Below are 20,779 nucleotides of genomic sequence, written 5' to 3'. Positions count from 1 at the left end.
GTTGGCCGGTGTGTACGTTCTGGGACGAATGAAGTGAATTGCCTCGCAACCGCGTCGCTGTCAGAGCCACTGAGGGACGTCCACCCCTCAACCAACTTCCCGAGCAAGCCAGTCATTCCAGATGCAAACTGCCCTATTAGCTGCTCAACAGGTGCCCTCGCCTGTACACAAAACAAAGAGGCATCAATGACAACCCCGTATTGCAATCACTTGCACGACATCGAAAAATACTCCACGGCAAACCATATATGTAGATCTTTTGATTACCTCTGAAGGACAAGACGGAGCTGAGTGCACGTCCATCCACTTTTCAAAGTTTTGAGGCCCCCCAAACACGCTGTAGTCTATAGAATGCTTGGCCATCAGCTGGGGAGAAAGAAAAAAAAGTAGCAACGATATAAGAGAGAGAATGATGAACACTGACTAGCAGTTCATGTGTTGCAAAAAAAGCAGAACTAACCTGCAGTTTACCATATTTGCTATCAGTTACCCTGTCTGCAGCAAGCACAGCCTTGACAGCATCGATAGTCCATGCAGAAACAGCAAACTTGTGCGCAGGCGGCGGGCCTCCTGTCCCAGTGAAGTCCACGATGGGCAGATCAAGGCAGTCGACGTACATGAGCTGATGTACAACAATTTTAAAAAGAAAGAAAAATCAGTTGCGGTCATGGTATTTTGCGACAAATAACAGGATAAAATATATGGTATTTTATGAAGAATATGCCATCTGCATGTGCTAGTTGCCATCATAGAGTGATGGCAATTGCCATCATAGTATGATGGCAGTTGCCATGTTGTCATGTTGGCAGTTGCCATCACAGTATGATGGCAGTTGCCATATAGTCATGATGGCAGTTGCCACATAATCAACATGGCAGTTGCCATCTTATTATGATCATGTTGACATGCATGAATAAAGATGTGTTAAAAAATAGTGTTCACATAAAGGACCGGTAAAAAATACCATTAAATGCAGTCGACAACCCTTCTGGTACACCTTGCTTGCAAATGCATCATGCAGGAAGTCGGCAATGAACTTACACCAGTTCATGTTCTTCACATCTTTCAGTTTCGCCTGCACCGCATAAAATTCAGGACAAGGAGTTGCCGCGTCAGAATTCCAATGGAAAAAACAACAAAAAAACCGTCAGTGACTAGCTTGCACATGACATCGGAGCAAAAAAATTGAAGGAAAAATAATGTAGTAAAGATAGATCATTCACCAGGATGGGGAAGCATTTGTTGCTTGGGCGAAGAGAAGTGGTCGGCGCGAAAACGGCTGAGATGAGGTACATGAGTAGCTTCATCTTGAAAACATCTCCGTGCGTCGTCATGGCCTCCAATGAATCTGCCACTGCAGTCGTGTTCGGCATGGATTCCAACCCAGGAAACAAACGGGGGAACAATGCTTCCTCGATCTCGTTGTTGACCTCGTACGGGACTTTGATATGTCCATGGGGCACACCCAACGTGCAGAACACAGATTCCTCATTCAGCGGTAGTCTTCCGCGTCCCGGAATCACGAATTCTCTGGAGGCGGGGTCGTAGATCTCACCAAGCCAATCGCATACAGGGTTGACAAGGTTCGTGCACCGGACAGCCATCATAGACTGCATACCCATCTCAGCAGCAGCCCCCTTCTGATCGTCGCTGAATTTGTCAGTCAACGCAGTCAATCGTTCTTGGGAGGCTCTGTTGCGAATACGTTTCTTCTTCTGCAAAAAAACAGACATAAAGTGATCAGTTGTTGCCATGTTTTTACAAACAAAAAAGGATATCAGTTGTTGCCGCATTTTGCAATGTAATGAAATTTTAGTTCGTGCCAAACGATTGCGGGCTCAAAGGTGTCAACCATTAACATACATCAGGAAGAAGGGGTGTGTGTGTGAACATTTACCTCATCACCCTCTTTTCTCCACCCAGTTGCCCGATTACGCTGTGGTGGATCCATGAAATCATCATCATCGTTTTGACGATCGCCACGAGCCATTCTGCTAAGATGGGAACATACCAAATTGTCATGGTGGAAAATGTAAATGCAAGGGGGTCAGCAAAAACACTTGCCACATGCAACGCATACGTATGGCATCTGAAACATTTGATATGCAAATTCGGTTGCCACATTGTGCAGACAGTTTGCCACACTGTCTTATATGCATAAATGGCAGCAGGCAGTCTGTTCACACTCTATTTGCCACACTGTCTTATATGCAGAATGGCAACAGGCAGTGTGTGAAGGAAATATGCCCTAGAGGCAATAATAAAGTTATTATCTATTTCCTTATATCATGATAAATGTTTATTATTCATGCTAGAATTGTATTAACCGGAAACATAATACACATGTGAATACATAGACAAATAGAGTGTCACTAGTATGCCTCTACTTGACTAGCTCGTTAATCAAAGATGGTTATGTTTCCTAACCATGAACAAAGAGTTGTTATTTGATTAACGAGGTCACATCATTAGTTGAATGATCTGATTGACATGACCCATTCCATTAGCTTAGCACTCGATCGTTTAGTATGTTGCTATTGCTTTCTTCATGACTTATACATGTTCCTATAACTATGAGATTATGCAACTCCCGTTTACCGGAGGAACACTTTGGGTACTACCAAACGTCACAACGTAACTGGGTGATTATAAAGGAGTACTACAGGTGTCTCCAAAGGTACATGTTGGGTTGGCGTATTTCGAGATTAGGTTTTGTCACTCCGATTGTCGGAGAGGTATCTCTGGGCCCTCTCGATAATGCACATCACTTAAGCCTTGCAAGCATTACAACTAAATGAGTTAGTTGCGGGATGACGTATTACAGAACGAGTAAAGAGACTTGCCGGTAACGAGATTGAACTAGGTATTTGGAATACCGACGATCGAATCTCGGGCAAGTAACATACCGATGACAAAGGGAACGACGTATGTTGTTATGCGGTCTGACCGATAAAGATCTTCGTAGAATATGTAGGAGCCAATATGGGCATCCAGGTTCCGCTATTGGTTATTGACCGGAGACGTGTCTCGGTCATGTCTACATTGTTCTCGAACCCGTAGGGTCCGCACGCTTAAGGTTACGATGACAGTTATATTATGAGTTTATGCATTTTGATGTACCGAAGGTTGTTCGGAGTCCCGGATGTGATCACAGACATGACGAGGAGTCTCTAAATGGTCGAGACATAAAGTTGATATATTGGAAGCCTATGTTTGGATATCGGAAGTGTTCCGGGTGAAATCGGGATTTTACCGGAGTACCGGGAAGGTTACCGGAACCCCCCGGGAGCTAAATGGGCCATGATGGGCCTTAGTGGAAAAGAGAAGAGGCAGCCCTACATGGGCTGCGCACCTCCTCCTTCCCCTAGTCCTATTAGGACTAGGAGAGGTGGCCGGCCCCCTCTCTCTCTTTTCCCCCTCCATGAATCATATTCCAACTAGGATTGGGGGGGGGGGAATCCTACTCCCGGAGGGAGTAGGACTCTCCTGGCGCGCCCCTTGTGGCCGGCCAGCCTCCCCCCTTTGGTCCTTTATATACTGAGGTAGAGGCACCCTAGAACACACAAGTTGATCCACGTGATCTATTCCTTAGCCGTGTGCGGTGCCCCCAGCCACCATAATCCTCGATAATACTGTAGCGGAGTTTAGGCGAAGCCCTGCTGCCGTGGAACATCAAGATCGTCACCACGCCATCGTGCTGACGGAACTCTTCCCCGACACTTTGCTGGATCGGAGTCCGGGGATCGTCATCGAGCTGAACGTGTGCTCGAACTCGAAGGTGCCGTAGTTTCGGTGCTTGATCGGTTGGATCGTGAAGACGTACGACTACTTCCTCTACGTTGCGTCAACGCTTCCGCAGTCGGTCTGCGTGGGTATATAGACAACACTCTCCCCTCTCGTTGCTATGCATCACATGATCTTGCGTGTGCGTAGGAAATTTTTTGAAATTACTATGAAACCCAACAGTGGCATCAGAGCCTAGGTTATTTATGTTGATGTTATATGCACGAGTAGAACACAAGTGAGTTGTGGGCGATATAAGTCATACTGCCTACCAGCATGTCATACTTTGGTTCGGCGGCATTGTTGGACGAGACGGCCTGGACCAACCTTACGCGTACGCTTACGCGAGACCGGTTCCCCCGACGTGCTTTGCACACAGGTGGCTTGCGGGCGACTGTCTCTCCAACTTGAGTTGAACCAAGTGTGGCTACGCCCGGTCCTTGCGAAGGTTAAAACGGAGTCTATTTGACAAACTATCGTTGTGGTTTTGATGCATAGGTGAGATTGGTTCTTGCTTAAGCCCGTAGCAGCCACGTAAAACTTGCAACAACAAAGTAGAGGACGTCTAACTTGTTTTTGCAGGGCATGTTGTGATGTGATATGGTCAAGGCATGATGCTGAATTTTATTGTATGAGATGATCATGTTTTGTAACCGAGTTATCGGCAACTGGCAGGAGCCATATGGTTGTCGCTTTATTGTATGCAATGAAATCGCGATGTAATGCTTTACTTTATTACTAAACGGTAGTGATAGTCGTGGAAGCATAAGATTGGCGAGACGAGAACGATGCTACGATGGAGATCAAGGTGTCGCGCCGGTGACGATGGTGATCATAACGGTGCTTCGGAGATGGAGATCACAAGCACAAGATGATGATGGCCATATCATATCACTTATATTGATTGCATGTGATGTTTATCTTTTTATGCATCTTATCTTGCTTTGATTGACGGTAGCATTATAAGATGATCTCTCACTAAATTATCAAGAAGTGTTCTCCCTGAGTATGCACCGTTGCCAAAGTTCGTCGTGCCCAGACACCACGTGATGATCGGGTGTGATAAGCTCTACGTCCATCTACAACGGGTGCAAGCCAGTTTTGCACACGCAGAATACTCAGGTTAAACTTGACGAGCCTAGCATATGCAGATATGGCCTCGGAACACGGAGACCGAAAGGTCGAGCGTGAATCATATAGTAGATATGATCAACATAACAATGTTCACCATTGAAAACTACTCCATCTCACGTGATGATCGGTTATGGTTTAGTTGATTTGGATCACGTAATCACTTAGAAGATTAGAGGGATGTCTATCTAAGTGGGAGTTCTTAAGTAATTTGATTAATTGAACTTATCATGAACTTAGTACCTGATAGTATCTTGCTTGTTTATGTTGATTGTAGATAGATGGCTCGTGCTGTTGTTCCGTTGAATTTTAATGCGTTCCTTGAGAAAGAAAAGTTGAAAGATGATGGTAGCAATTATACGGACTTGGTCCGTAACTTGAGGATTATCCTCATTGCTGCTCAGAAGAATTACGTCCTGGAAGCACCGCTGGGTGCCAGGCCTGCTGCTGGAGCAACACCAGATGTTATGAACGTCTGGCAGAGCAAAGCTGATGACTACTCGATAGTTCAGTGTGCCATGCTTTACGGCTTAGAATCGGGACTTCAACGACATTTTGAACGTCATGGAGCATATGAGATGTTCCAGGAGTTGAAGTTAATATTTCAAGCAAATGCCCGGATTGAGAGATATGAAGTCTCCAATAAGTTCTATAGCTGCAAGATGGAGGAGAACAGTTCTGTCAGTGAGCATATACTCAAAATGTCTGGGTATAATAATCACTTGATTCAGATGGGGGTTAATCTTCCAGATGACTGCGTCATTGACAGAATTCTCCAATCACTGCCACCAAGCTACAAGAGCTTCGTGATGAACTATAATATGCAAGGGATGAACAAGACTATTCCCGAGCTCTTCGCAATGCTGAAAGCTGCGGAGGTAGAAATCAAGAAGGAGCATCAAGTGTTGATGGTTAACAAGACCACTAGTTTCAAGAAAAAGGGCAAAGGGAAGAAGAAGGGGAACTTCAAAAAGAACGGCAAGCAAGTTGCTACTCAAGAGAAGAAACCCAAGCCTGGACCTAAGCCTGAAACTGAGTGCTTTTATTGCAAGCAGACTGGTCACTGGAAGCGGAACTGCCCCAAGTATTTGGCGGATAAGAAGGATGGCAAGGTGAACAAAGGTATATGTGATATACATGTTATTGATGTGTACCTTACTAGAGCTCGCAGTAGCACCTGGGTATTTGATACTGGTTCTGTTGCTAATATTTGCAACTCGAAACATGGGACTACGGAATAAGCGGGCACTCGCAAAGGACGAGGTGACGATGCGCGTGGGAAACGGTTCCAAAGTCGATGTGATCGCGGTCGGCACGCTACCTCTACATCTACCTTCGGGATTAATATTAGACCTAAATAATTGTTATTTGGTGCCAGCGTTGAGCATGAACATTATATCTGGATCTTGTTTAATGCGAGACGGTTATTCATTTAAATCAGAGAATAATGGTTGTTCTATTTATATGAGTAATATCTTTTATGGTCATGCACCTTTGAAGACTGGTCTATTTTAGATGAATCTCGATAGTAGTGATACACATATTCATAATGTTGAAACCAAAAGATGCAGAGTTGATAATGAAAGTGCAACTTATTTGTGGCACTGTCGTTTAGGTCATATCGGTGTAAAGCGCATGAAGAAAGTCCATACTGATGGACTTTTAGAACCACTTGATTATGAATCACTTGGTACTTGCGAACCGTGCCTCATGGGCAAGATGACTAAAACACCGTTCTTCGGTACTATGGAGAGAGCAACAGATTTGTTGGAAATCATACATACCGATGTATGTGGTCCAATGAATATTGAGGCTCGTGGCGGATATCGTTATTTTCTCACCTTCACAGATGACTTAAGCAGATATGGGTATATCTACTTAATGAAACATAAGTCTGAAACGTTTGAAAAGTTCAAAGAGTTTCAGAGTGAAGTTGAAAATCATCGTAACAAGAAAATAAAGTTTCTACGATCTGATCGTGGAGGAGAATATTTGAGTTACGAGTTTGGTGTACATTTGAAAAATTGTGGAATAGTTTCGCAACTCACGCCACCCGGACCACCACAATGTAATGGTGTGTCCGAACGTCGTAATCATACTTTACTAGATATGGTGCGATCTATGATGTCTCTTACTGATTTACCACTATCGTTTTGGGGTTATGCTTTAGAGACGGCCGCATTCACGTTAAATAGGGCACCATCAAAATCCGTTGAGACGACGCCTTATGAACTGTGGTTTGGCAAGAAACCAAAGTTGTCGTTTCTTAAAGTTTGGGGCTGTGATGTTTATGTGAAAAAGCTTCAACCTGATAAGCTCGAACCCAAATCGGAGAAATGTGTCTTCATAGGATACCCAAAGGAGACTGTTGGGTACACCTTCTATCACAGATCCGAAGGCAAAACATTCGTTGCTAAGAATGGATCCTTTCTAGAGAAGGAGTTTCTCTCAAAAGAAGTGAGTCGGAGAAAAGTAGAACTTGACGAGGTAACTGTACCTGCTCCTTTATTGGAAAGTAGTACATCACAGAAAACTGTTTCTGCGACACCTACACCAATAAGTGAGGAAGCTAATGATGATGATCATGAAACTTGAGATCAAGATACTACTGAACCTCGTAGATCAACCAGAGTAAGATCCGCGCCAGAGTGGTACGGTAATCCTGTTCTGGAAATCATGCTACTAGATCATGATGAACCTACGAACTATGAAGAAGCGATGGTGAGCCCAGATTCCGCAAAGTGGCTTGAAGCCATGAAATCTGAGATGGGATCCATGTATGAGAACAAAGTATGGACTTTGGTTGACTTGCCCGATGATCGGCAAGCAATTGAGAATAAATGGATCTTCAAGAAGAAGACTGACGCTGATGGTAATATTACTGTCTACAAAGCTCGACTTGTCGCAAAAGGTTTTCGACAAGTTCAAGGGGTTGACTACGATGAGACCTTCTCACCCGTAGCGATGCTTAAGTCTGTCCGAATCATGTTAGCAATTGCTGCATTTTATGATTATGAAATTTGGCAGATGGATGTCAAAACTACATTCCTGAATGGATTTCTGGAAGAAGAGTTGTATATGATGCAACCGGAAGGTTTTGTCGATCCAAAGGGAGCTAACAAAGTGTGCAAGCTCCAGCGATCCATTTATGGACTGGTGCAAACCTCTCGGAGTTGGAATAAATGTTTTGATAGTGTGATCAAAGCATTTGGTTTTATACAGACTTTCGGAGAAGCCTGTATTTACAAGAAAGTGAGTAGGAGCTCTGTAGCATTTCTGATATTATATGTGGATGACATATTTCTGATTGGAAGTGATATAGAATTTCTGGATAGCATAAAGGGATACTTAAATAAGAGTTTTTCAATGAAAGACCTCGGTGAAGCTGCTTACATATTAGGCATAAAGATCTATAGAGATAGATCAAGACGCTTAATTGGACTTTCACAAAGCACATACCTTGACAAGATTTTGAAAAAGTTCAAAATGGATCAAGCAAAGAAAGGGTTCTTGCCTGTGTTACAAGGTGTGAAGTTGAGTCAGACTCAATGCCCGACCACTGCAGAAGATAGAGAGAAAATGAAAGATGTTCCCTATGCTTCAGCCATAGGCTTTATCATGTATGCAATGCTGTGTACCAGACCTGATGTGTGCCTTGCTATAAGTTTAGCAGGGAGGTACCAAAGTAATCCAGGAGTGGATCACTGGACAGCGGTCAAGAACATCCTGAAATACCTGAAAAGGACTAAGGATATGTTTCTCGTATATGGAGGTGACAAAGAGCTCACAGTAAAAGGTTACGTTGATGCAAGCTTTGACACTGATCCGGACGATTCTAAATCGCAAACCGGATACGTGTTTACATTAAACGGTGGAATTGTCAGTTGGTGCAGTTCTAAACAAAGCGTCGTAGTGGGATCTACATGTGAAGCGGAATACATAGCTGCTTCGGAAGCAGCAAATGAAGGAGTCTGGATGAAGGAGTTCATATCCGATCTAGGTGTCATACCTAGTACATCGGGTCCAATGAAAATCTTTTGTGACAATACTGGTGCAATTGCCTTGGCAAAGGAATCCAGATTTCACAAAAGGACCAAACACATCAAGAGACGCTTCAATTCCATCCGGGATCTAGTCCAGGTGGGAGACAAAGAGATTTGCAAGATACATACGGATCTGAATGTTGCAGACCCGTTGACTAAGCCTCTTCCACGAGCAAAACATGATCAGCACCAAAGCTGCATGGGTGTTAGAATCATTACAGTGTAATCTAGATTATTGACTCTAGTGCAAGTGGGAGACTGAAGGAAATATGCCCTAGAGGCAATAATAAAGTTATTATTTATTTCCTTATATCATGATAAATGTTTATTATTCATGCTAGAATTGTATTAACCGGAAACATAATACACGTGTGAATACATAGACAAACAGAGTGTCACTAGTATGCCTCTACTTGACTAGCTCGTTAATCAAAGATGGTTATGTTTCCTAACCATGAACAAAGAGTTGTTATTTGATTAACGAGGTCACATCATTAGTTGAATGATTTGATTGACATGACCCATTCCATTAGCTTAGCACTCGATCGTTTAGTATGTTGCTATTGCTTTCTTCATGACTTATACATGTTCCTATAACTATGACATTATGCAACTCCTGTTTACCGGAGGAACACTTTGGGTACTACCAAACGTCACAACGTAACTGGGTGATTATAAAGGAGTACTACAGGTGTCTCCAAAGGTACATGTTGGGTTGGCGTATTTCGAGATTAGGTTTTGTCACTCCGATTGTCGGAGAGGTATCTCTGGGCCCTCTCGGTAATGCACATCACTTAAGCCTTGCAAGCATTACAACTAAATGAGTTAGTTGCGGGATGATGTATTACAGAACGAGTAAAGAGACTTGCCGGTAACGAGATTGAACTAGGTATTTGGAATACCGACGATCGAATCTCGGGCAAGTAACATACCGATGACAAAGGCAACGATGTATGTTGTTATGTGGTCTGACCGATAAAGATCTTCGTAGAATATGTAGGAGCCAATATGGGGATCCAGGTCCCGCTATTGGTTATTGACCGGAGACGTGTCTTGGTCATGTCTACATTGTTCTCGAACCCGTAGGGTCCGCACGCTTAAGGTTACGATGACAGTTATATTATGAGTTTATGAATTTTGATGTACCGAAGGTTGTTCGGAGTCCCGGATGTGATCACGGACATGACGAGGAGTCTCGAAATGGTCGAGACATAAAGATTGATATATTGGAAGCCTATGTTTGGATATCGGAAGTGTTCCGGGTGAAATCGGGATTTTACCGGAGTACCGGGAAGGTTACCGGAACCCCCCGGGAGCTAAATGGGCCATGATGGGCCTTAGTGGAAAAGAGAAGAGGCATCCCTACATGGGCTGCGCACCTCCTCCTTCCCCTAGTCCTATTAGGACTAGGAGAGGTGGCCGGCCCCCTCTCTCTCTTTTCCCCCTCCACGAATCATATTCCAACTAGGATTGGGGGGGGGGGAATCCTACTCCCGGAGGGAGTAGGACTCTCCTGGCGCGCCCCTTGTGGCCGGCCAGCCTCCCCCCTTTGGTCCTTTATATACTGAGGTAGAGGCACCCTAGAACACACAAGTTGATCCACGTGATCTATTCCTTAGCCGTGTGCGGTGCCCCCAGCCACCATAATCCTCGATAATACTGTAGCGGAGTTTAGGCGAAGCCCTTCTGCTGTGGAACATCAAGATCGTCACCACGCCGTCGTGCTGACGGAACTCTTCCCCGACACTTTGCTGGATCGGAGTCCGGGGATCGTCATCGAGCTGAACGTGTGCTCGAACTCGGAGGTGCCGTAGTTTCGGTGCTTGATCGGTTGGATCGTGAAGACGTACGACTACTTCCTCTATGTTGCGCCAACGCTTCCGTAGTCGGTCTGTGTGGGTACGTAGACAACACTCTCCCCTCTCGTTGCTATGCATCACATGATCTTGCGTGTGCGCAGGAAATTTTGTGAAATTACTACGAAACCCAACAGTGTGTTCGTACTCTATTTGCCATATGAATATACTACCTAGATGGCAACAAGCACACTTTAAGTGCGCAGTGGTTGCCATCCAGTGCACTTGGCTCTTGAATGCCCACTGACTACCGATTGTGGCAACTGTCACACCGTGGTTGCTGTCACATAACATTCAGAAAACACACTAGCCGCAATGGCACTTGGCTCTTGAATGCCCACTGACTACCAATTGTGGCAACTGTCACACCGTGGTTGCTGTCAAATAACATTCAGAAAACACTCTAGCCGCAATGAAAATAGAATGGTTGTGGCACCTAACACAGGAATTCAGCAATCTTAGTTGCCACACGGAAAAAAGAGCGTGTGTTTGGTAAATATCACATTAGTTTAGCAGAATTAGTTGCCACATGGAAGAGCGTGTGTGTGGCAAGTATCGTATTACTTCAGCAAAATTAGTTGCCATGTGCGAAAGCTAACATGTGGAAACTAACACAGTCGTTTTCAGTAATTTGTTGCCGCAAGGGGAAACACGTTTGTGGCAACTATCAAATATGTTCAGGGAGTAAGTGGTCGCGCAATCATGATAGTTAATGTAACTATCAAGTTCGCCTCATTCTGCATTTTCAAAAACCAAACTAACTAGATCTAGGGTTCAATGGCAACTACTTCGACTTCAAATTCACCCTCAAAATTCTCCCACGAACTCACTTCAAAACACAAAATCGAACCAACACGCATCAAAAACTACCCGGAAGACACCTGCTCAATCCATATGCAAAAACTAGTGCGTGCCTCCGAACAAGCAGAACCACGCCGACGATGCCGCGGCCGCGGCCGCGACGAAACTGGCCAATGCAACCAAAAACGTCTAGCAGACGACTTCGGCACCGGCGGGAACACCGACGCATCGACGAATCGCCTGAATCTCTACAAATCTCGATCGAGGAATCGAACAGGGAGGGAAGGGGAGGAAATGCAGGAAGGGAGTGCGAGGGGTGCATCGAGCAGTACCTTCAACCCGCAGGCGCTCCGGCGAGCCGCTCCGTTCCGGCGAGCACCACCGACGGTCCCGAGCACCGTCGATTCTTCCGCCTTCACCGTCGCCTTCTCCCCTCTCCTTCTCCTTCGATAGTTGGAAATGCGAGTGGGTTCTGCTAGTAACTGCGGTGCAGAAGAGTAAATGGGAGCGTGAGGGGGAGGGGGCAGAGGCGTGCGACATCAACCGCAGTCGAAGCGTGGCGTGCGGGCGCATTGCAGTTCCACTGCACGACTCAGATGGCAACCGCTGACCGCGGGGTGGCAACCAACGTGCGGGCGAACCTACTCGCACACCACACACGTGCCTCATCCTACGTGGCACAAAAAACCACCTGGTTTGTTCCAAGATTCATGCACACACCTGCCAACGGTGATGCTTGCGTGTGGTCGGGGTGGTGAACGCCCACACGTGTGGGCGTTAACATTTCCGTATAGAAAACTTTAATGACAAAACAACTTCTGGTTTGGCTTGCTGCCGCCACTATGAAATTTCTCAGGACTCGCGTGTACGCACTGTTGAACGAATCTTAGCTGAAGATTATGCGTGTGCGCTTTTACAATCGATGGCCCAGCGATTTGACACACAGCATACGCCCTTGTAGGATGATGCAACGACGGAGATTGACTTTCTTTTGGTCTTGGCGGATCACGTCTGCCAAGAAACCCACTGTGCTATGGTGGATCATGCAATTGTGACGGTGGACTGATCGCATCCTTCGCCAATTCCTTTTAATCTCAACTGATGAACCGGGAGATGACGTGAATCAGTCAATTGCGAGCTTCTCGAACCCTAGAATAGATCCCTCCAAAAACTCATCACCACCATGCGCTAGCACACGGTGGGCACCAACTGTCGTGTATTCGTCACGGCAGATGTCCTAGTGTGAGGACTTAGTCGTGAAGCCAATGCATCTTTGTAGTAGTTTGAGAGGGGTTGAGCGGAATCGAGAGACGCAACACAAGACAAGGATTTAGACAGCTTCGGGCCCCGGGAAACATCATCCGGTAATATCCCTACATGCTGTTTGTGGTTAGATCTCATTATGCTCATGAGAGAGTCGCCGCATAAGCCGGCTTCCCCTTTCTGTCTAGTCCTAGAGATTGTTTCTTGCTTCTCCCCCTTGGGGTGCCCTGCCCCGCCTTATTACAAGTGGGTTACATGACTAGTCCTAGTAGGATTAGAATTACTCTATTACAAGTGGAGTCCTAGTCTTGCTTCTTTTGTAGGAGAATATTCCTTATGCCTTTCCTCTTAAGCCGACCTGCCATAATACGAGCCGGTCTTCTGGGCCTTGGGCCTTGTCATCCATCTGACCCGCCCGCCGGGTCTCCGATGAATCGTAAACCTCCGGGTCCAAGCGGGTCGTCAGTGAGTCGCCAAGCTCCAGCCGGGTCATACATCCCCGACAGATCTTGAATTTATTAATATTTATTGGGTTATCAAACATGTCTGACCGATACCATGTTTTACCATAAATAAAATTTAGAAGGTTGGACGAAGGATTTGACTTGAGGGAACATTATTTTTTTAAGTAGTAGAGAAAGAGATAAAGAATATAAGTAGAGACTATAATATATGGCGGAAATCAATCAGTTGGCTCATGGATCCACCCCGTGTAACCATTCGACTGATTGACACAATAGTCAAGTTACCCCATGACTTCAATTTTCCTCGCATTACAACATCGTGCACCAGCCACTGGCAGCATCACCCTGGCTCGCAGCACTGTCTAGTTTGCTAGAGGTGTCGGGCGACCTCAAGCAGGTGATGCTGCGAACAGGCAAGCTCGCTGCAGGGGTGCCCCAAGAGCAGCATTGGCACACGGCATCGGCACACCAGCTTTGCGACATAGCTCACAACCTCACTTGTAGCACTGCTCCCAGCCTCCCCCACAACACCACTCACGTAGCCGCCGACCGATCACAACAAGAACTGCCGCTCTTGAAGCACCGATGAAACTTTTCATGGTTGCAACATCTACCGCTCACTTGAAACACCCTCGAGGGGCTGGTTTGCAGCAACACGGCAAGTCATGCATGTCTTTGCAGCATCGAAGGTATGCCCCTAACGGAGCACTTTGACGCCCCGTACAGTGGGGCCCATACAATATTTTCGAGTTTTACCGCGTTTGCTCATATTTTTTTGATTCATCCAGGATCTTAATGAAGGAAATAATCATAGTATTGAACAAGAGAGTATTAATATACACATGAAAATCACACTAATTGGAATAGTAACCTACCAAAGAAAGCCTCGATCAGCTGGGAAAAAGAGTAGTTGTGCATATGCTTGAAAGTGTGTTATATCGACTAGAGGGGGGTGAATAGGCGATTTTTATGAAAGTCTTCAAAACATGGAAGTTTCGAAGACAAATGAAAGAAATGAACCTATTTTCATGCAGCGGAAGGTAGACTACACTAGACAAACAATAGTCAAGCATTCAATGAAGTGAAACCACAATGACTAATAGTAGCTAGGCAGTAAGGATCAGGTACACAGTGAAGACAAATAGATAAGGAAAATAGACACTGACTTTACAACAGCCAACTGTAAATAAAGAGATGAGAATGATAGAACCAGTGTGCGTGACGAAGACAAAGGTTTGGTAGACCAGTTCCAACTGCTGTGACAGTTGTACGTCTGGTTAGGGCGGATAGGTATTTAAACCTGAGGACACTCAGTCCCGGACACTTAGTCCTAAGCACGCAGCTCAGAACACTTAGTCCTCTCCGTATTCCCCTTGAGCTAAGGTCACACAGACCTCGCCCAATCACTCTGGTAAGTCTTCAAGGTAAACTTCCAAACCTTCACAGACTTCGTTTACCGGCGATCCACAATGACTCTTGGATGCTCAGAATGCGACGCCTAACCGGCTGGAGGATTCATAGTCCTCAAGTGTAATAAGTCTTCAGATCACACAAACAAGAAGACTTAAGTGATGCCTAACACTTTTTGGCTCTGGGTGGTTAGGGCTTTCTCCTCTCAAGGAATTTTCTCTCAAAGGCTTCGAGGTGGGTTGCTCTCAAACGACAAAAGTCGTACTTTAACTCTGAGCAGCCAACCGTTTATGGTTGTAGGGGGTGGGCTATTTATAGCCACTAGGAAACCCGACCTGATTTGTACGAAATGACCCTGGGTCACTAAGGAACTGACACGTGTTCCAACGGCCAGATTTCAAACACACACGGCAACTTTACTTGGGCTACAAGCAAAGCTGACTTGTCCAACTCTGAACAAGATTCGCTCTCATAGTCTTCACTCGAAGACATAGGATTTTGGGTAAGCATCACTTCAGCCATGCTGACTGGTTTTCTTGGACCCCACTTAACAGTACGGTGGTTCCTATGACTCAACAAAGAAGAAAAAGAACTACGAAAGATCTAAGTCTTCGTGCTCCATAGTCTTCATGCGATGTATTCTCTATTCATAGTCTTCAAGGTGAATGTCGTCACTTACCACCTTTGAATTCAATGTCTTCATACATTTTTAGGGGTCATCTCTGATAGGAAAACCGAATCAATGAGGGACTTCTACCTGTGTTATCCTGCAATTCTCACAAACACATTAGTCCCTCAACTAGGTTTGTCGTCAATACTCCAAAACCAACTAGGGGTGGCACTAGATGCACTTACAATCTCCCCCTTTTTGGTGATTGATGACAAACTAGTTGAAGTTTTCAACGGGGAATATAATATGTGAAATTGTAAAGGATAAGGAATTGTCTTAATAAGTTGCAAGGGCTCCCCCTGAAGATGTGCATATAAGTAATTTGCTTTTGGAATGCAAATGCACATGGCAGGTTGTACTTGTGGAGATCCTCTTCAACTTATGATAACAATTCATCATGCATGAAAGGTATGTGAAGATAATGACATGCATAATGAAAAATGGACGTCTGCAAAATGATCTAAGTGCGGAATTATTGTCACACCACAAAATAGAACATAAGTAGTAGACGACCATCGAGTTTAAGTGTTACAACTCAAAGAACCAAATGTATCAAAACGAGAGTTGTAAACACTAGGAAAAACATAAAGTAACCGCCCATATGGACCCGCTTGAAGACTATCAAACTCATATGCTTCTCCCCCTTTTGTCAGTGAGGACCAAAAAGGTTTGAAGACATAGAGCATCTACAAGTTCCCATGAAGAGTAGGTGAAGCAGCAGGGTCGTCGGTGGTGTTCGGCGGTGCAGAAGAACTTGGGGCAGTGTCGAGGCGTGCAGAAGTAGGGGGCGGTGAAGTGGCATCATCTTCGTCCTCGACCACTCTGGCATTCACAGTTGCCGCAGAGGAAGAGAACTCAGAGTCTTCAAGAGATGGAGTTCGTCGCAGCACAGTCCTTTGGGGAGGTGTGGAGTCAAACTTGAAACGTTCAGAGAAGCCATCCTCTTGAAGATCATCCTCAGAACACATAAGCGTCAGCCCTTTCCATGTGTGCCGACAGGTTTTATGGGCAACAAAGGCATTCTTGGTGGCAAGATTGCGAATGCGGTTGACATCCACCAAGAGGCTATGCATTTGGCGCTTCAGCCAGTCATGATGCTTATCATGTTTCTGATGAAGAGCAACCAGAAGCTCTCGGTCATTGAGAACACGAGGTCACTTCTTGGGTTGTTGGGCAATAGTGCTTTCAGTGGCTTCAGTAAGGGCACGATGAGGTGCACGTGTTGTACCAGCCAGAGGATAAACATGGGTGACTGCTTCAACTCCTTCAATGTTCTGAGTGAAACTTTGATGCTCCGCATTCTGAAGACTAAGACGTTCCTTGGAAGGCTCTGGATAAATGGCTTCAACGGACATATCCACATTAGGCAGAAAGATCCGATGATTGCGAGAAGATGGCTGATATGAGATAGCTGAGTGGAGTTTAATCAGCCGCATTATCCATGGAGCGTAGAACTTCAAGCCAAAAAGATCAGATCTTGATGCAGCAAGTTGGTGGATGAATAATTCTTGTGCATTGAAGCATTTGCCATGAAGAATATAGAAGACCAAAGTCTTCATTGCACCTTCCAGCTTTGCATGTGGAGAATGTCCTTTGATGGGCCAGAGAGTTCGCCTTATAATGTGATAGATAGTCCTTGGCAGATACTCCAGGTCTTCAACAAAGAACTCCTTAGGATATGCAGCGTCTTGTGGCAAAGGCTTCATCATACTGAGCATCTGACTCATGTTCAGTTCAGGCTTCTGAAAGATGCTCTCCATAGCTTCACTATGAAGCTGACAGCCAGGTTCATAGAGATCTCCAGGAGTGGGCAGACCAGTGAGCTCAATGATATCAAAGGCTTTGGCTTCGTGATGAACATTTCCTGTCATCCACTCAAGGACCCAAGTCTTCGGATCTCTGTTGTAACCACGTATGTGAAGTGTGGCATAAAATTGGAGCAGCAACTCTTCATTCCAGTGTTCTTGGTCGGTGACGAAAGGCAACGATCCAACCTCTTTGAAGCAATCCAGAGCTTCTTCCAAACGGGGCAGACCACCTATTGCTTCAGTGTCAAGACGCATATGTGGGAAGATGCGACCTTGATTATACAGAATGCAAGAGTAATAGCTTCGTTGCGGATAGCTCCAGAACCGATCAGAAGATATTTGTTCCCTTGAGTAGGGGTTCTTGGAGCTATTGAAGAAGGTGTTGTATGCTTTGAAGCCGTTGACATTGAAGGATCCGGGTGCTGATGCAGGACCTAGAAACTTGGGCCACCTTGGCATTGGCTTCTGTACCTGAGGCCTATGCTCAATATGATAGTCAAACTGAGGACCAGCAGCAGGCGCAGGAATAGAAGCAGTAGCATTATTGGCTTCGCTGACTTCTGGTTCTTGGGTTGGTGTAGGCTCCACATTTGCTTCAGCCATGACAACGTCAGTGGCTTCATTGGTGTTGGTGGTGACAGCCTCAAGATTTTCTACCTCCAGTTGATGAGCTGGAGGGTCGGGCACGGACACGTTCTCCTCGAGAACAGCTTCTTCAGTAGTTGGGGGAGTAGGGACACGTTCTTCTTCTTGGGTGTCATTGGCTGATGCAGCCGGAATGTCTTCAGCAGTTTTAGCCTCAGACTCGGAGACTTGAGACCTTGGTCCTTTGCGAAGCCTGCGTAACGCTGGCGACGCCTTTGGAGATGGAGTTGGCTGGGCCTCAAAGTCATCTTCTTCTTGCCGGGGTGGTGTGACTTGTTGTTGTGGGTGATCAGCCCATAATGCATCCTGAGCAATTGGCGTCAGGGGACGACCAATGCTGATGAGTTCGCTGTGCGTAAGCACAGGCTATGATACCTGTTGGTGCTCGATCAGAGGAAGAACTACATCATCATCAACATTGTCATGGTGACCAATGTCTTCAGCAGCGGTGGGATCAGCTGCTGGAATGTCTTCAGCTTCATGAGCCTCTGTGGAAGTAGGCTCATGGACAATCAGTTGGTGCTCTTAATGTTCAGCGGCAGGGCGAACCATGGAGATAGGTTCAACAATTAAGGGCTCTGTGGGAGCAGCCCGTTCCTTCTTGGTCTTTCGCTTCTTCTTGGAGGGAGCAGCAGCAGAGACTTCAGGATGTTTCCTCTTTCTGGCTTCAGCCTCAGCAGTCCTCGTCTTCTTCAGTTCTAAAGCGGTAGACCTGGCTTTTGGCTTCGAGCTAGTCATGCTGGTTGGGAAGACAATGGGATGTGCTTCCTGCCTTGGTGCGTCGGGTTCGGCCATAGCGGGCTTCTTCTTCTTCTTCTTCTTCTTCTTCTTCTTCTTCTTCTTCTTCTTCTTCTTCTTCTTTTGCTTTGCAACCATCCTGGGGTCGATGCCAGGACGACCAAGGGCCTTGCGCTTCTCAGCCTCATTGTAGGCTTGCACACATTTGTCATCCAGGCTCTTCATGCGCTCACGAGAACCTTGAGCTTCTTCACGCTTCTTGAGAAAGGCTTCTTTGAGCTCGTGCAACATGATCTTGAAGTTCTTGACCTCTTGCACGCTGAGCTTGGCCATATGCTTCTTGAACTGAGCTTTCTCAAAGTCAATCTTTTGCTTCAGTTCGACGATGCGCTGAGCTAGAGCTAGCTCTGAAGCAATGGCGCCATGGAAGGCGACACTGAGGCCAATGGGAAGTTGCAGATCTTCAAAGCTGAGGTTGGGCGTGTCAAACCACTCATCGATGAAGTCGTGGATGATTGCCACGTCAAAGAGAGGCAAATTGTAGAAGATTTCTGCTTCTTCTTTGCTCTTAATCAGTTGCTCAAGAGCGTCATCTGCAAGATCTTCATCGCTGGATAGATCAATGGTATCGTTGCACAGAATAGCAGCAGCAGTCAGTTCTTGGCTGGTGTGTGGCAGAGGCATCTTAACTCTCGGGGGCTTGGTGATGCGTGACAGATCTTCAGACTGTACATTGTCTTCAGGAGGTGCAGTAGCCAGTGGCTTCGCCCGTGAGATTTTTGGTGCTGAGGCAGGCTTTGAAGCTTTAGGCTGCTTTGGCTTCTGCGGCTTTGGAGTAGGAGCTGGGGCTTCATCAGTGTCAGCATCATCATCAGAATGATCCACTTTGGCACCTTGAACTGAGATGTGAGTGATGAGGCCATCCAGGTTGTAGAAGGGCCCAACAAGATTGGGTTCAGCTTCGCGGGTGCCATCGGCACGGGGAGCAGAGGGACCAGGGTTGAAGTCTAGTCCCAATGACTTCTTATTCTGCTTCGCCGAATTCTGGGCAAACTGGAAGTTGCGCTTGAACAGATTGTCGTCGCGACACCATAGCAGTGATGATGGGTCAGCATCCACAGGCTGTGGTCCACGGACCATGCAGGGATAGAAGCCTTGATCAATGGCTTCATCTCTGGACCTGGGTTGAAGATTTCTGTATAGGATGTCTCCCCATGGTTGCTTGATGGCATTCTTCTCAGCATATTCCTTTGTCACAAACCTGTACTTGAACCATTGTTCTGCCCAATATCGTCGAATCCATTGGATTCGTGTCTTGCGCTGATTGTAATCCTCTTCTGGATCTGTCTTTTTATAGTTCTGAGAGGTCATCGGGCAGATCTCTTGACGTTTCACCTCGACGCTTTCTGCCACCCTTCCTTGCTGATTTCTCTGCAGCCATGAACTTTAAACTGAATGGCTTCAATACGTTCAAAGGCTTCAAGGGATTTCGCTTGCTGGACGAACAGGAACTGGCTTTGGGAGAATTTATATGATGTTGTAAGAATTCTACAAATGAATGCAGACTATGAGAACCAATGGATTCTCCCACGGACATGTACCTATGACAGCATTAAGGTGTGAGGGAAGGGGAAGAGGTCATATGCATTCTCAGAAGATTTTGAAGATAAATCAGTTTGGAAGACATTGACCTCATCGTGCGAAGACATTCACTCATAGATAAGGAGTTGGTTCCAGATTTGTACGAATCCATGGATCAGTACAAGTGAGGAATCTAACTACTTTGTGAAGCATAAGTGAACATACTAGGCATAATATGAGATGCAGTATGAAGTGGATCCAACATGTGTGAACAGAAACTGCTTGTGGTAGAAAGTGACGAATCTATAGGATCAAAGGGGCCGTAAAAAGGAAGTTTTATTTACCACACAAGGAACTGCTAGACGGAGTGGAAGAGGAGGCCGAGCAGTTCGATCGTCCATGCCCTAACTTGGCGACGAAGGACACCTACGACGACGGCGGAGAAGACGATGTCCGTGGCCGGCGTGAAGACGGCGTCGGAGAGGTCGCGACAGCTAAGCGCTTCGTCGCCGGCGTCGTCGAGGGCTAGCGGTGGCGCTAGGATTCGTGCGAGAGTGGAAGAAAGATAATGACTGTGGTGAGGCGT

The 20,779-nt window shown here is 45.9% G+C and overlaps 1 long non-coding RNA gene across 1 annotated transcript; it reads right to left on the bottom strand.

The window, feature by feature from the left end:
• Positions 1-59: 59 nt before the first annotated feature.
• Positions 60-531, bottom strand: LOC125533837. Its single transcript, XR_007294373.1, has 3 exons — positions 461-531; positions 268-344; positions 60-161 (listed from the first exon to the last, which is right to left on the bottom strand). It is a non-coding gene; the product is annotated as an uncharacterized LOC125533837 (long non-coding RNA).
• Between the last annotated feature and the right edge of the window lie 20,248 nt (positions 532-20,779).

The sequence above is a fragment of the Triticum urartu genome, chromosome 2 (assembly GCF_003073215.2).
Source record: "Triticum urartu cultivar G1812 chromosome 2, Tu2.1, whole genome shotgun sequence".
NCBI classification, from domain to species: Eukaryota; Viridiplantae; Streptophyta; class Magnoliopsida; order Poales; family Poaceae; genus Triticum; species Triticum urartu.
Note: the sequence above shows the minus strand (reverse complement) of the source record. Positions and strands in the feature narration are given on the sequence as shown.